This window comes from Bos mutus, chromosome 10, assembly GCF_027580195.1.
Source record: "Bos mutus isolate GX-2022 chromosome 10, NWIPB_WYAK_1.1, whole genome shotgun sequence".
NCBI lineage: Eukaryota > Metazoa > Chordata > Mammalia > Artiodactyla > Bovidae > Bos > Bos mutus.
In genome coordinates, this window is record NC_091626.1 from 71,392,179 (window position 1) to 71,409,131 (window position 16,953).

Consider the following 16,953-nt stretch of genomic DNA (forward strand, 5'->3'; position numbering starts at 1 on the left):
GATAGAATGGATTATCTGCAATAATTTTATCATTACTGAACTTAGCTCACTTATTTCCTTACCAGAAACTAAACATTTGCTCCTAGACCTAGCATAAAGTTGGTCCTAAATTTAGGTTAAAAAAGGGGATGGCATAAGGGCATACTTTAAATGTGGTGCCTCTTTATTCTTATGGTTACCTGTTTTTTCCTTGAACTACACCAGAAACTGCTACAACTTGTTATCAAGAAACCCAGGTCCTTTGTTTGACATCTGGAGCCTACCTCAGCACACATCTGTGAAGAGGCTCCTTCTTCAATCTCCATAATTTACTGCATTATTAAAATTACCCATTCCAAATAATACCACAGTAAAATTTCAGTGCATTCTCAGCCCATGCTGCTTTATTGCCAAAATATATATGTACACAGGTGCAGAGTTTCTAACTCTTACAGCAGTTCCTTTTTACAGCAAAGAATAAAATTTCATCTACAGTCCCAAAGATGCATAGATTAGAAAGCAAGCGGCCTTTTGTAAAACTCCAAACAGTCAATTAAAGTCTTTTAGCATTATCTTATATACCATGGGAGGGAGAAGATGCTGAGCAGTAAAAACAAGCTAGTGAAGTAAGTCTATGTGAAGGTTATTCTAATATGAATCTTTTAAAATTACCAGTGATAGGTGGTTTTAAGGTAAGGGTGAAAACATTACTGTTGCTTAAGGACTGATGATATTATTGCCAGAATACTTATCCCTGGGAGAAAAACATTTTAATCTATAGTGTGGCATACCATCACCAAAGGAGACAAAATCTGAAAATTCTAACCTTAACATATCTATTCTGACTTAAAGGTTTAGAAGTATGAGTTCCTGGAGAAATCTGTGATGTTTGGATTTCTAATATTAACATTTTAATATGCCCTAGTGGAATAATGGAGACAAAGATTAGAGAAACTCCGTGAAGAGGCTCCTTCTTCAATCTCCATAATTTACTGCATTATTACAATTACCCATTCCAATCTTTACTTTCTTTACATTCTTCAATCTTTACTGGTTTGTTTGGCAGACATGTTATCGTTAAGTACCAAAGAGAAACTTTACATACGGGATATACATATAGGATATGACATTTCACTTCCTGAACTGAGTGAAATGACTATTAGTAATTCAATTTTTAACTACTGGAAAGTTATCCAAAGGTATTTGGAATCAAATCCCACAGCAAAGATTAAAATCAGGTTGAAATAATTTTGGAAAAAATATTTTTCAATCACAGAATGTGAAACTGGATGGTGCCTAGTGAAAACCAGTCTAATCCTGAATTCTCTTCTACTTAGGCCTCTTTCAGATACAATGAATCCCATTTGTACATTTGTCATTATCACATGTTCTTACATGGGTTATTTCAAAATCAGAAATCATCTCAAAAAATTGTAAGCTATCACAATAAACTGGTCTATTTTCTACATCAAGAAAATAAATGACAAGGTTTTTCTTCAAAATGGGAAAAGCTGCTCTTTTTACCTGTCATAAAAAACTTTAAGCAACAAATTATGAAGTCTAACCAAAACATTAAGGATAAAACTCTGGCTATAAAACTTTTCTTTGAAAATTTGAATACACGAACAACAGAGAAACCAAACCATAGATGTGTGTGTATTTTAAGGACTATTTCCATAAAATGTAAAGGGCTCCTTTGCTGGAAGGAACTCTTACGGCTGGTTAATAGCAGTACCATCCAAAGAGCTGCCCAGTTACCTGAAAATCCTGCAACATCTGAAATACGTGCATTATTGTCTCTATATTCACTTTCAAGATTCTAGTCTTAAAAGAGATCCAAACTTAAGCCACATAAACTTTATCAGATAAATCCCATTCCTGGTTACATCTTCCACACTGGCACTCCATACCCTTTCTGAAACTCTGCACTTGATTATTAGAGCCACAGCAGCTTTTTACTCAACATGCTTAGTTTGTGCTTTTTGTTTTTAAACATGCTTAGGGACTAATGGAACCAGGCAAGAGGTTAGAGGGTGAGCACTGTTATGCTCTATTCTTGACAGTCTGAATGTCTTGTGGTTGCCCCTGTTCTAGCTCCCATTTTCAATGGAAGAAAGAGTCTTTACTTAGAAAATGAAAACTAATGACCCAAACAATAAATTCAAGATAGTGGTTTAAGTCTCTATTGCTTCATTACTAATAAATGGATATATATAATTACTAGTAACCACATTAACACTGTACATTTTCAACTATGCATTAGGAATATTATACTCTTAAGAGTTATGGGCCTGCCACTATTGCTCATACTTTCATCCAGACCCAGTTTTAATAAACATGCAGAGTAAACTCTTTGACTAAGAGGAATTAGGGGAAATTACAAGGATACATGCAGTTTCCACTGTAAATACAGGTTAATAAAGTGATTGCTTAGAAATGCAGGCAGCTGCTCCACATCTATCACAATGCTGCTTCAGAATAGAGGTACAAAAGTCACACACAAAAAGGTTAAAATTAGGACCACTATTCAGTTATAAAAGGCTAAATTGCAAATTCTGGTCCTTTCGGGTAGAGAATAATGTAAAAATTTGGGAAAAGAGTACTGACAGATGTCCTCTTGGAGCAGTTAAGTTTTCTTGGCCATTTACTGACAGTGATGGCATAGAAGAGCATACATAGGTGGTACAGACGATGAAAATGCTCTTAGGCAGAATGGTTTCTGATTCACGTTAATGAGCATACCTGCACAGCTCCCTGGGGAAAAGGAGTTTATGAACAGCAGAGCTAATACAATGTAAACTCAAAAATCAATGCCCTGAAGTTTAGCATAGCCCTCTGCTTTTGAAAACTGTTGGCCAAGGAATCCTTCCAAACATGGTATAATTAACAGCCAAGCAATGTTCTGAATGAACTAGAAGCAATTTGCTTGTACCAGCAGCACCATGAGAATGTAAACTCCTGGAGGCCAAGGGTCTCTTTATATTTTGCATATCACAGGTACATAAAGAGTAAACATGGGGTCACAATATTGAAAAATAATCAACCATACTTTGAGACCACAAAAACTTAAGAGCACATTTGAGCATTTATAACTATTAATGTGGCTGTTGAGGGTAATCTTTAATTGTTCTAAGTAACTAAACTGTTGACATCACTGTAATATGCAGTGGTGTCCTCATGATCGTGCAGATGTCTGAATATTGCTTGGTTATTCCAATGCCTCTGACACCAACTGAAGGCATAGGACATACAAAGAGGAGCTATAATCATTTAATATAGCCTTTCTCTATCCTTTGGAGTTGCCATTTAAGAATTTAGTACTCAAGAGGCACTATTTTCTTAGATCCACTCTATTTCTCTTTCAGCTTTTCCCCCTGGGAAACAAGGGAACACACACTTTTTGGGAATCTTCAAGGTACTAAATGGCCAAGATGAACATGAGGTAAAAGCAGTCGCCCTTGTTCCACCATTACATCCAGATGTGAGAGCTGTGTTATTCTTCAGATCAAGAAACTAGTTTGCTGGGTTCCTGTTAAAATAAGCTGTCATAGACCACAGGCCTTAGCACATCTACATTAGATGATGTACTGTCTTTGGCCATTCCTTTCAGTCCTTTTGCTTAACACCTTTAAATCCTAACTCCCCTATACTAATAGGCATGTGGAAAAGCCAGTTATCCAAGCTCTTGGTTTGTTTTTTAAACCATAAATATATACACACAACAAACTTTTCTCTCTTTAAAAAATGTACCCAGGAAACTAATGCAGAAAGATGAGGTGACAAAGCAAAATGTACACCATTTTATAAATGGCCTGTTGCTAAAGAAACGTCATGAGCAAAATCCCCACACGATGAGCTTCAGTGGGGATACATCAGCAGGAGTATGTTTCCAGGTTAAGCATCAGATAAGGTTAATTTAATGAGGCTCTAAAGAACCTCTGCTCTAGCAACCAAGTATTTAAACTTTGACTTAACACAAAAGTTGCTATTTCTCACATGATATATTCATGCACATTCATAGTTTTTTTAAGTACCTTTATACACTCTTTATCCAAAACATCTTTTTCCTTTCATGGAATTCTGTTGATCACAGAGTCTCAAATTCAAGTAGTAGTCTATTGTACAGCCTTGCTAATGCAACTTATTATACATGCAAAACTGTTATTGCTACTGAAATTCTACCTCTTGAAAATTATGAGCTTGTTTTATGGCTTTTTTTTTTTTTTTGGCAACAGGAAATATCCTTTCCTATATACTCTGTTGTTTTGCATTCATTACCTTTTCAGAGGTATTTTTAAAAACGTTGAAATGCTTTTCAGAAGTGGATTCTCCCAGGCACTAAACTACTTGAACCAAGAGTACAACCACTTTAAATACAATCTAAGAACCTAAACCTGGGTCCCTGGAGATCTGCTGCCCAGGAGTCGATTTGTTTAAGCCTGCTTCTGCACGTGTCATACCACATTAAAAATGTTTTGCATTTCCTATCATACTAACGTAGAATCTGTGTATCCTGAACTCTCTTGAGATCTAAAAATCACCCCAGAAAACTGCCATTTCCAAGTTCTCAAGAGAACTTTTAGAGATAGGAATTTCTTTTCTACAGAAAGCTATGCTTTCAGAACAAAACAAACTTTTATTTCTACAAGGAAAGCAAAAAAAGTGAAAGCTGTCTGAGGCAATTACTATAACCAAGCAGAGAATATTAATTCTCTAGCCTAGGTAGGCTCCATTTAGCTACATTTCCAATTCTCATGAAAAGGTCTGGAATCCCATCAATACACAATTCAGCAGATTTAGAAACAGGAAAAACCCATGAGAAATTCATCTAGGACACTCTGAACTACTGATCAGTGTTGTTCTGTTAACATGTAGCATACTGTAGATGGAAGCATAAATGGCCTGCAGATTAGAAAAAGTCACTTGAACAATAAACACAGAATCTTGGTAACATGCAATATAAAATAATCTGATGCAAAAGGAGTGGGAAAACAATAAACCTACCAGACATACAATGCGAAAACAGTGTAAGAACAATCTCACTTCAAACTTAAGAGAGCAAAGCCGAATCATGAAATAGGGCCTCATTTTGATGTAAGGTTTCATAAAGACACAAAGGCAACTGCTTTCCAGCTACCTCATGGAAAGCTTAAATATCCTCAAAGACAGTATCTCATGTTGTGACCCCACATTTCTATTCCTAAATGAGTACTTTTGGCTTTAATCTCTTTTTCCCCAGGGAGAATATCACAGATTCAAATATTTATGGGAAAAAAAAGGTCTAGGTTTCCCAATCTTTTTACACTATTATTTTCTGTAATTCATCCTGAAGTTTAAAGTATTACTAGGCTCATGCACTAACCCCTAACATGGCACTACAATATGCTACCAAGCACTAATGCTTACAAAACTATACACATCTCAAAATGGAAGACATTGGTGATTTTGTTGTTCTTAAACAACTTGTAACATTTGTCCACAAGTATTTAGAAAAAAAAATATACATATATATATTTCTATTGCACATATCCCGTTTTTGTTCAACTTTTTAAAAGAAAAAATGCCAGCTAACATGGATGAACAAAGTAAAGGAAGTAGGCACAGCTACAGACCGAGGCATAGTCCTGCCTAAAATTCCAGCTTTTGCCATCATGAAGTGGAACAAAATACATCAGGGAAAACAATGTAGGAGTAAACAATGGGCAAGTACAACTGGAATATACCCATTTTGTTAAATGCCATCTGATGAAAATCATGCAAGATGCAGAAACAATTTGACAGAAAGCATTAAGCAGTGGTCTCTTAGCTGTGAAATGAAAATATGTAAAGCAACTTGAGAAGATGAGTCTGATACACACACACGTATTTAAACAAGCGGGAAAGACAGTTTCACTGGTGCTGCTGATACCCGTCTCTTCTATACCCTGCCAAATGATTCTTGACGAATAAAGGGGGGAAGATGGGTTTAACAAACAAATGCTGATATTTTCAATGTACCAACGGGACTCATATAGGCAGGTTCTATTCCTAAAGCATTCCTACACTGTTTTTTGACAATTCCAAAATACTGAGAAAACATCAGGAAATGGCTGAGAAGTTACTAAGAGAAAAATTTAAGTTACCTTTATCCAAGCTACTTTGACTATGCTTTACACTGAGTAATTGCTCACAATTAAAGGAAATTATATTTTATCTATATTATGTAATTATTTTGCCAAAATGTTTTATGTCCATGCAAACTAGCTGACCATTAACTAATGATTAAGAATGCTCAATTATTTTCCACTTTTGGCTGTTTCTATCTCTCTCAAATTCTGATAAATCTTTCCCAAAATTTCAGCAGCATAGCACGTATGGCCCTGGGCAAACATTCCCTATATCACAGAGATGATCTAAGATGATTTGATCTTAATTTCATCAAAGCAGCTTTAAATTCTTTCTCTACTCACAGATTTATTATAAAAGGTTTCCTTCTTATGTAAAGACCTGGAAATTCATACAGTGGTCCTCTGTTGATTTGGAAGTAAGGACAGCTTTACCCTATAGACTGTTCATCAGATAATATATGTTTTAACAGAAAGGAAGTACATTACTTTTCTTAGTGGAATTATTTTTCCTGTTTGAGAGGGTTTTTTTCCCCTTTTTTTCAGACTCTGAATTTTTCTAAATCTACACTGAACCAATCACGTTTGGGTACATTTCTTCTTGAGGTCCATTCTCTGATGAGAAAGTTCAGTTCCAACTGGAGAAAGTTACCTGAGTCCAAGCCTTTTCAGTCAAACATTACACCTATTGCCTAGAAAAACAAATCAAATACCCAAGAACCCATCTTGGGTCAAAGGAAAAAAGTTATTTATCCTTTTACAAAAAACAGAGCTGTAAGCCTGTGAAACACCATAAACTCAGACAGAGCTGCATAAAGCATTTTCACTTCTTTTTCCTAGGGGAAAGGAGTAATACGGAAACTTTCCTCCTTTTTTCCTCCACTCCTCTATGTCCATAGCTGAGGCAGTTCATACTGTAGGGTCCATCATATCCTCTGAACAGAAAATCCACTTATGCCATTTTTCTTCCAGCCTTAGCAGCATGTAAAACCGAGTCTCAAGCGCTATGTAAGACTCCACAAAAAAGAATGAAGCACTTTGTAATACAGTAGGTCTCTCATGCTACAGAAGTGAAGAGGGTTCCATCACTGGAGTCAAAACTGTTGTTTCCTTTTACCAGTCTTTCACTAAACCCAAGCATGCATTCATAAGGTTAGCATCTGCACAATGTGGTCATTCCTTAGATGAATGAAAAAACATTTAAAAATATCAAATTCCCAAAGATTTCTGAGAATGAAGTCAACCACAGCTTCCTTCTCCAGGAGAAAAATTCCTCTTATCATCCCAAACTGTGGGCTTACATATGTAAAAATAGCTATTTATAGGTTTGTGATGGTTTATTCACATATGGAAGTAACCTTGTGATATCTTGTCTTTTTACTTCTTTATCACATCAAGAGTTTTATTGCAAAATGGGACCTTTGTTCTTATCTAGTAAATCCATGTCAAAGGATAAGCCAGGATTTAGATACATATGTAAGCCATCTCTTTAAGCATCTCTTTCACTTCACATTAGAACATATATCTGGAATTTACTGTTGCAAGTCTCAACTGTGCTTATCATGATAGTGATTAAAACTGGAAGACAAAAAAACCCCCAAACCCTGATGTCATACCGATACCTGCTATTTATATTCAGTCTTCTTGTTTGGAACAAAAGGTAAAGAATTCACAAATATCACCATCAAAGCATCTGTTTCAAACCAGACATCAGCCTTCAGCTTTTGAAATATCTTTCTGATTGAGCAAAGAGCAGCTGAAGATATATGTCAGTCGCTTCTCTTCCAGGAGAATCTGGCGGAATGACTCTACCCCAGGGCTTCTCTGTGCTGAATTTGAGTGGGCAGCAAAAAGAAGAGCAGCCTTTCCAGTCCAAGTCATGGAGGCAAAGTATAGAGAAGAGACATCCACATTTCAACAGGGAAGGTGACCAGATAAGAGAAGTAGGACTACCCCACTCCAGGAGACAATGCAGAAATACCTGGAAATACAAAATAAATTAAAAAACAGAAGGATTAAGATAGGTACTTCTACAGGAGCTTACTTTTTAAAAGTAGTATTTAAAAACCCAGGGGAAAAAAAATGCTTGGATTGCATATTGTTTAAAAGAAAATATCCAACCACACCACCAAATTCAGTATTATCAGAAAAGCAGAAGCAATAGCCAGAAAAAATATGTAAGTATACACAAAAAGTTAGATTTATATAAAAACTAGTATTATATAAAATGAGGTATACATACCAATTTCATATTACACAAATCAGTAATATATTCCAAGTTTTTATAACCATGAAATGATTCTATGTAAAACATCTGTGTTTAAAAGCAGTACTGTACTTCAAAGGTGATGTTTAAATACTTAACAGGCAAAACCATGTGTATCATCTTACTAAGAATTATCTTCAACTACCTAAGACTAAGAGTGAACAATAAAAAGTTTGTAAACTATAACCACAGGTAAAACAGTATGTACTGTACCATGATCACCCAATGCAAGCATGTAAAAGCAGCAGCAGTTCATTGGAATTGAACATAACACTTAAATTGTAAATATTTGCAAAAGTAAATCAGACAAAAAAGGACAAATAATGTATAAAGTCCACTTACACGAGGTACCTAGATGAGGCAAATTCATAGAGAAAGAAAGTGGAATAGAGGTTACTAGGAACTGGGGGGACTGGGGGAGTGGGGAGTTATTGACTACAGGGTATTGAGTTTGGGATGGTGAGTAAGTTCTGGAAAAAGACAGTGGTAATGGTTGGACAACAATGTGAATATACTTAATGCCACTGAACTGCACATTTAAATACAGTTAAGATGATAAATTTCATCTATATGTGTATGTGCTCAGTCGTGCTCGACTCTTTGTGACCCCATGGACTGCAGCCCACCAGGATCCATGGGATTCCTCTGTCCATGGGATTCTCCAGGCAAGAGTACTAGAGTGGGTTGCCATTTCCTACTCCAGGGGATGTTGTGATCCAGGGGTTGAACCTGTGTCTCTTGCATCTCCTGCATTGGCAGGTGGATTCTTTATTACTAGTGCCATCTGAGAAGTCTAAATTTTATGTACATGTGTATATAAAATAACAAGTTACAAATGCATATCAAATGCTTACTTAAGCTTACAAAAATGGCCAATGGTGACTGGCTAACCAGTCTTCCTAGCCCTCCATTTTTAGTATGCAACAGAGATTAAACAACAAAAACCTCAATTCCAAACCTAACTAGCAAGACTGCTGACAGTTCTGATTTAAAACCTACAAAAGGCAAATGTAAATTAATTTAGAATCAAATAGAAGGAAAAGAACTACAGAACTTGCCTTTGGTATAAATGCAGCAGAGGAAATGAGAGGAAAAACTGAGAAGATCCACAGACAGGCCTTAAGAATGCTTTAGAGAACAGAGCTATTTCATTATAGAAACTTAATCTGGCTAGTTCAAGGTTTGTACCAGCCACTAGACTTTTCTGTAGTTCAGTTTTAACTGGTAGTAATGTTGAAGGGGAAAGCTAGTTCTTTCTACAAATAAATATGCTGAAAGAATTCTATGTAAACCAAACAAGTACCAAAGAAGTTTTTTTGTGTGTGTTTTTTTAAATGTGCCTTTTCCTTAATGCTATTGCAGCTACATGGATGAACCTAGAGATGTCATATTAAGTGAAGTAAGTCAGAAAAAGACAAGTTTTGTATGGTATCACTTACATGTGGAATCTAAAAAATGATTTAAGAATGTGTTTATAAAACAGAAACTGACTCACATAGAAAACAAACTTATGGCGACCTCCGTTAAGTTTGTCTTGTGTCCTAAAATGAAAACTCCACCAGGAAGGAACCTGTTTTGTTCACTGAAATCCCAAGCACCTAGAATAGTGTGTGACCCATAGTAAGCACTTAATAAAAATCTGTTGAATAAATGAATGAATAGCAGGGCTCTTAAATACACTTAGCCAACATGAGCTAAAATTTAAAGACATGTTCTAGAGTCGCCTGGAAAATTCCATGTAAGAGTCGGACACGACTGAGCAACTTCACTTTTACTTTTCACTTTCATGCATTGGAGAAGGAAATGGCAACCCACTCCAGTGTTCTTGCCTGGAGAATCCCAGGGACGGGGGAGCCTGGTGGGCTGCCGTCTATGGGGTCGCACAGAGTCGGACACGACTGAAGTGACGCAGCAGCAGCAGCAGCAGAGTTAGAAGAAACTACACCTATACACTGTGATCTATAAAACTTACACACACATTCTGTAAAGGTGGTGCCTTACTAGGCATTTCTGGGTCCCTAAACTCACTTGTTTACTGCTGCTGATGATACAGGAAAAAAGTAATTTACTTTTAATTTATGAAAGTAAAGGTTTTATATTAAAAAATTTGACTTAAGAGGATGAAAAGATAAAACAGGAATTTTCAATGTAGCTCTTGTGCCTGCTGGATCTGAGTCAAATGACTTTATGTAGTAGTCAGCTTCTAAGGTGTTCCCCCCTTATTGCTGCCCCTGGTATTTAACCCCTTTAATTATCTGTTCTAAAAATGAATCAAGGTTGAGCTATGTAACCACTGTATAATAAAAAATTTTGACTGCCCCTTGTCCCTAGAGGGAGACTACAAATCTCTGGAATTTATGGTAAGTGAACCAGTGGAAATTAAACAACATACTCCGACACAACCAACAGGTCAAAGAAGAAATCATGAGGGAACTTTGAAAATATCTTGAGGCAAGAACTTCCCTGGTGGTCCAGAGATTAAGAATCCACCTTCCAATTCAGGGTACATGGGTTTGATCCCTGGTCAGAGAACTAAGATGTCACATGGCAACTAAGCCTGTGTGTTGCAATGAAGACATAGTGCAGTCAAAAAAGAAAAATCTTGAGACAAAAGAAAACAAACACAATATACCAAAACTTACAGGATGCAGCAAAAGCAGTGCTGAGAGAGAAATTTATAGTTGTAAATGCTTAAATTGAAAAAGAAGGGTATCAAATCTACAACCTGACTTTATATATTAAGGAACTAGAAAAAGAGTAAAACTAAACCCAAAGCAGCAAGAAGGGAAAAATAAATATTAGAGCTCAGATAAACGGAGAACAGAAAAACAACATACAAAACCAACAAAACCCAAAATTGGTTCTTACAGGGTCATTGGAATCCCTGAATCTGCAGCCAGTTGGTCAGAAGTAGAAGTGTCCTGAGGTTCCTTCAAAATACAGCTGACATCTAAAGTAAGGGCAGTCTTCTTGGGGGTCATGTCCTTTGACTTGGGTGGAGGGGTCTGCATTAATTCCAGATGATTAGTGTCAAAATTGTATTGCAGTATACTAGTTAGTGTTCAAACAATGAGCAAAAGAATGAGGAAGTGAGTGACTAACCTCTGAGGCAAGGTCAGAGGTGGGACTGAGGCTCCTGCCTTGTTCTGGGATAAGCCAGCTGCTGTATCATAAGGACACTCAAGCAGCCCTGGAAGGGGCTGACAGTGGAAGGAACTGAGGCTTTCCGCCACCAGCATGAACTTGCTATCCATGTGAACGAGCCACCATAGAATCAGACCAGATGACTACCATCCCAGCTAGTATCTTGACTATATAACCTTATGAGACATCAAGCCAGAAACCATCCAAGCTGCTCCCTAACTGCTGACCCACATAAACTGTGAAAGACAATGAATGTTTATTGTTGTTTTAATCCACCAAATTTTGGGTAATTAGTTATATATCAATAAATAGCTCATACACTTTGCTTCCTCTAAGGACGTGAAGAATGATATACCATAGGAGTTAAGTACTTTCTTACTTTGCTATGTAAATTCAGAACACATTTCATAAAACAAAGTCAGTATCACTGTCATTCAAATTAAGTTTTAGTGTCCTATTTGAAACAAATGGAGGGTTTGTTAGACAGTTTCCGCCCCCAAATATGGATAGACTATACTAATATACATCTGCTTAAGTAGATTTATTTCCTCCCTATAAATGAAAGTACACTATACACCTTGTTCTGCACCCTGCTTTTTCCTTTAAAGTATACTAGAGATCATTCTCCACCAGAATTTAAAGGTGCTTTGTAAATACAAAAGCACTTACTTTTAAGTACCAAAGCACTGATTAGTGTTTATCAGTTCCCTATTGATTTATAGGTTTCTATACAAATGTAAAATTTCTATTACTCAGGCCCAATATGGAGTCCCTTATGCTAACCCCACATCACCAAACCAAGACTTTAATACCTAACCTAACTGCAGTTTCAACCTCCTGCAGAAATGTAACCTTTAACCAGTCAGTCTGGAATTGCCTGGTCAGCAGGACCCTTCTGTTCCTCTTAGGAGGATGACCTTCCCTGAAATAATGTATTTTTTGCTAATAATTCCCTGTTTCTGCCCCATTCCCACCTTTCCTCTTCTACAGCTCAGTGGAGCTCCTTTCTGTCTGCTAGATGAGAGGCTTCCTGACTCATGAATCATTTAATGAAGCCAATCTGATCTTTATTCTGCTGACATAATTAAAAAAGACACACACACCCCTATATTAACAGCAGCATTATTCACAATAGCCAAGACGTGGAAACAACCTAAATGTCCAGCAACAGATGAATGAATAAAGATGTGGCACATATATACAATGTAATACTACTCAACTATAAGAAGAACGAAATAATGCCATTTGCAGCAACATGGATACAACTAGAGATTACCATCCTAAGTGATGTCAGAAAGAGAAATACTGTATGATAGCACTGATGTGTGAAATATAAAATATGACACAAATGAACCTATTATGAAGCAGAAATAGACTCACAAACATAGAGAACAGATTTGTGGTTGCAAAGGGGGAGCTGAGGTAGGAGAGAGATGGAGTGGGAGTTTGGGTTACTAGATGCAAACTATCATATACAGAATGGATGAATAAGGTCCTACTGTATTAACATAAGGAACTATATTCAAAGTCCTGGGATAAACCATAATGGAAAAGTACATAAAAAAGAATGTGTGTGTGTATATATGTATAATTAAGTCACTTTACTGTATAGGAGACATTAAGACAACGTTGTAAATCAACTATGCGTCAATTAAAATTAATTAACTCAGCTGAATTTTTATTCAACAGTACATGGACTTAATTAAGGTTATAAATCCAAGCAACAAAGCCTTTACTCTACAAGCTTAAGACAAAGATGCTTACCAACTAAAGGGCACTTATTCTGTTTCCTCCATTTTTATTCCTTTTCTTAACATTAAAATATACATAGTTGGAGCTTTTCACTTACCTTTTTTCATTTTTTAATTGTAAAATACACATAACATACAATTTACCATCTTAACCCTTTTAAGTGTACAGTTCAATGGCATTAAGTACATTCACATTATTGTGCAACCATCACCACCATCCATCTCTATAACTCTTCGTATCACAAAACTGAAACTCTGTACTGATTAAATAAATCTTAATTTCCACTCCCTGAAGCCCCTGGCAGCCATCCTTCTACTGTCAGGCTCTATGAGTTTGACTATATTTAAGCACCTTATAAAATTGGGATACAAGATTTTAATCCGTAAAGCAGTTGAACATTGAATGTTTTCATATATTATAATCAAGGTGTAAGACTAAGTAGACATTATGGGTTGAACTATGTCATATGTCATCCCCAAGTTTGTATGTTGTCTTACAAGTACCTCAAAATGTGACCTTATTTGGAAACAGGGTCACTGCATAAGTAATTAATTAAGATGAAGTCATACTGAAGCCAAATGGGCCCCTAATCTGATTAGTGTCCTTATAAAAAGAGAATTTAGGACTCTGACATACACAGGGAGAATGCCCTGTGAAGAATGGAGTTATGCTGCCACAAGCTGAAGAACTATCAAAAACTAGAAGAAAGGCCTGGAACAAATCCTTCCCAAATGCCTTCAGGGAGAGTATGGTCCCCCCAATACCTTGATTTTAGATGTCTGATCTCCAAGTCACCCACTTAGTAGTACTTTGTTATAGCCCAGGAAACTAATACAGTAGCTGTGAACCCTAATTTGCACATAAAGTTACTGTCTACTATGAAAAGCACCGTCACTTAATGCTCTTTGAGCAACAGAATGTACTTTACTTCTGTGGTAAATTCAGAATAGATTCATACCAAAAGATAATAAAGGTGTACTGAAAAGGCTTTATAATTCAAATTTAAGTGAATATACTCTTAAATGGAGTGGGGTGCCACTGGAGAAGGCAATGGCACCCCACTGCAGTACTCTTGCCTGGAAAATCCCACGGATGGAGAAGCCTGGTAGGCTGCAGTCCATGGGGTCGCTAGGAGTCAGACACGACTGAGCTACTTCACTTTCACTTTTCACTTTCCTGCATTGGAGAAGGAAATGGCAACCCACTCCAGTGTTCTTGCCTGGAGAATCCCAGGAACGGGGGAGCCTGGTGGGCTGCCGTCTATGGGGTTGCACAGAGTTGGACACAACTGAAGCGACTTAGCAGTAGCAGCAGAAAAGGCTTTATAATTCAAATTTAAGTGAATATACTCTAAAATTTGCCCAGTAACATCTATATTTTATCAACTGATCTCCTACAGTCTACTTAAATCTTTCCTCCTTATCCAATAAAAATTATTGGTTTGGGCAAATGATCAAATTTTTATTTTCTTTTATATCTAATACATTGCTTTTGTTGAAAATAAATGATTTAGCGTAAATATAAATAATTTATAGTCACTTGTGATATTCATTCTCAGTTGAAGCTAATGATTTCTTGTTCCACTTCCATCTAGCTATTTCTGAACTACTTTAACAGTATTTGAAAGCGTTAGCTACTTTTACTCACTTGCCAAATCCCGAGTTCAGCATTTTGTTTTCTTTTTGAGATGAATATAAAAGCACCTAAATGGCAAGGAAACTGTTCTTCCTGCAGTAAGGGGAAGAAAAAAAAATTACAGTAAGGATATAGCCCTCATTTGTGCTATATGCATCCATGTGCATAATTATCCAAATCAACCAAATAAGTCTTAAAACATTATAAAAAACTATTTGGAAGGAACAATCAGAAAAGAAGTTACTCTTTATCTGCACTGGCATTAATTTTATAAAGATGTCAAAACTCCTGAAGCAGTGGTTCTCAAGTTTTTAAACAAGGTTCCCCTTGAGAATCTGATGATGCTGTGGGCCCTGTCCTGCCACAGAAGACCTCTGCTTTAGTAAAGATGACCACTCCCCTGTTTGTAAGGAAGAATGTTCTGCCCCATATTTTTACTTTCCTAAATGAAAAGAAAAAACTACTCCAGACAAAAGCAACAGAAAGGTTTTATTTCTTCACCCGGTATTTTCAGCTCTGCTAAATCCAGGGCCAGCAAAAAGTGTACCAGTCACATTCATTTGTATTACCACACGTCATTTGAATCGGGCCTAACTAACGTGCCAGTTTCAAACAGGCTTCACCAACTCAGAAACCTAGTAACAGGAACCCTTCCCACAATTTAACTGAAAGACCGAATGTGAGGGCTCATAACAACTCAAATTACAAAAAGACACATCCCATAAAGTTAAACAAAAACAGAACAGAAATGCCTGAGTATTATACTTTGTAACCTCTCCCCATTAAACAAATTACTCTCTAATAATAATCCCCCAAACTCTTCCTCATTCTCTCTATAAAAAAAAAAATATATATATATATATATAAATTAAATTGTACACTGACTCTTTCAGCTCTGGAAAACTATGGTGAATTTTATCTAGTCAGCAGAGACTAACACGCCATTAGGCAACTATCAGGTCATACAAGGACAAAGCTGCTTTCTCAGACCTTAAAAAAGTTTGAGAGGTGGTAGTGGGAATAAAGGGATGTAACAAGAGTTAAGCAAGAGTATATACATGATACACAGACTCAAACTGAAATCCCCGGGCGTGGTGGTGTGGGAGGGTGGGGAACCTGACCTGTTACATCAAATCTCAAGGTCAACGGGACGGGGACACAAAATACTCAGAACTCGGACAGGCCTCGATTGAGACCCGAGACTCAAGGCAAAACAGTGGGCAAGAAGTTGTGAGACGAACAGAAACAAACCAATAAAACTAAGATATTCTTCAAAGATAAACTGATGGCCGACACAGAAAATGCCAGATATACAACAGCGTGGGTGCAACCATTGGGGAACGAGCCGAAAGCACAAATGCAGCCAAAGCCAAGGCACTGATGTCAGGGCGGAACGGGTTTGAGAAGTGGCGCAACACACCTTCAAAGGCAGGGGCGGCCGCCCTAGGGCAGCTCAGAAGGAAACCAGCGCCCAGCCAAGGCCCGCACCAGCTGCGGGCAGGCTCGGTGCACTCTGTTCCTTGGATAGTTTGGGCCGCGCCACCTCCTGCTAGTTCCCCCGTCCCTAGCCTTCCCGGCTTACCTCGCACGGGCCGGCAGAAGCACTCCAGCGCCCGGGGGCCGGCCTGCCCCCTGGCCCAAAGGCCAGATAGCCTCAAAGAGCCTCACTCCGCCATCTTCGCTCCTTCTCAAGTCCGCCAACTCTGCGGCGGCCGTTTCCAGGCGCCCCGCCTCTTCCGCTAATGCTGAGTACAGATTGGATAATGACTTGCGCAGGCGCGCTCTTCTTCCGTTGTAGGTTGGTTGGAATGTGTGTCAATCAATAGCTCTAGCCCCACTCTTTCGGCCTGTTTTTGCCTGTGGTTGCGTCTCCGGTTTGAGGTAATAGGGAAAAATACTTTCTTAATTAATTTCTTAAGAGTGTAAAATTATTTCCGCGTTTAAGCAGCGGAACTTCGTCGTTAGGTAGTCTATGGCTAGGCCGCGTGACTATTTTAAGCCATCGTTAGGTTAAAATATGGAGAAGGCAATGGCACCCCCACTCCGGTACTCTTACCTGGAAAATCCCATGGA

The 16,953-nt window shown here is 37.6% G+C and overlaps 1 long non-coding RNA gene across 1 annotated transcript; it reads right to left on the bottom strand.

Annotated features, from left to right (window-relative positions):
• Window positions 1-361: 361 nt before the first annotated feature.
• LOC106701250 (uncharacterized) lies at window positions 362-16,678 on the bottom strand. The gene is made up of 4 exons (XR_011465698.1): window positions 16,463-16,678; window positions 14,893-14,973; window positions 11,218-11,354; window positions 362-8,064 (listed from the first exon to the last, which is right to left on the bottom strand). It is a non-coding gene; the product is annotated as an uncharacterized lncRNA (long non-coding RNA).
• Between the last annotated feature and the right edge of the window lie 275 nt (window positions 16,679-16,953).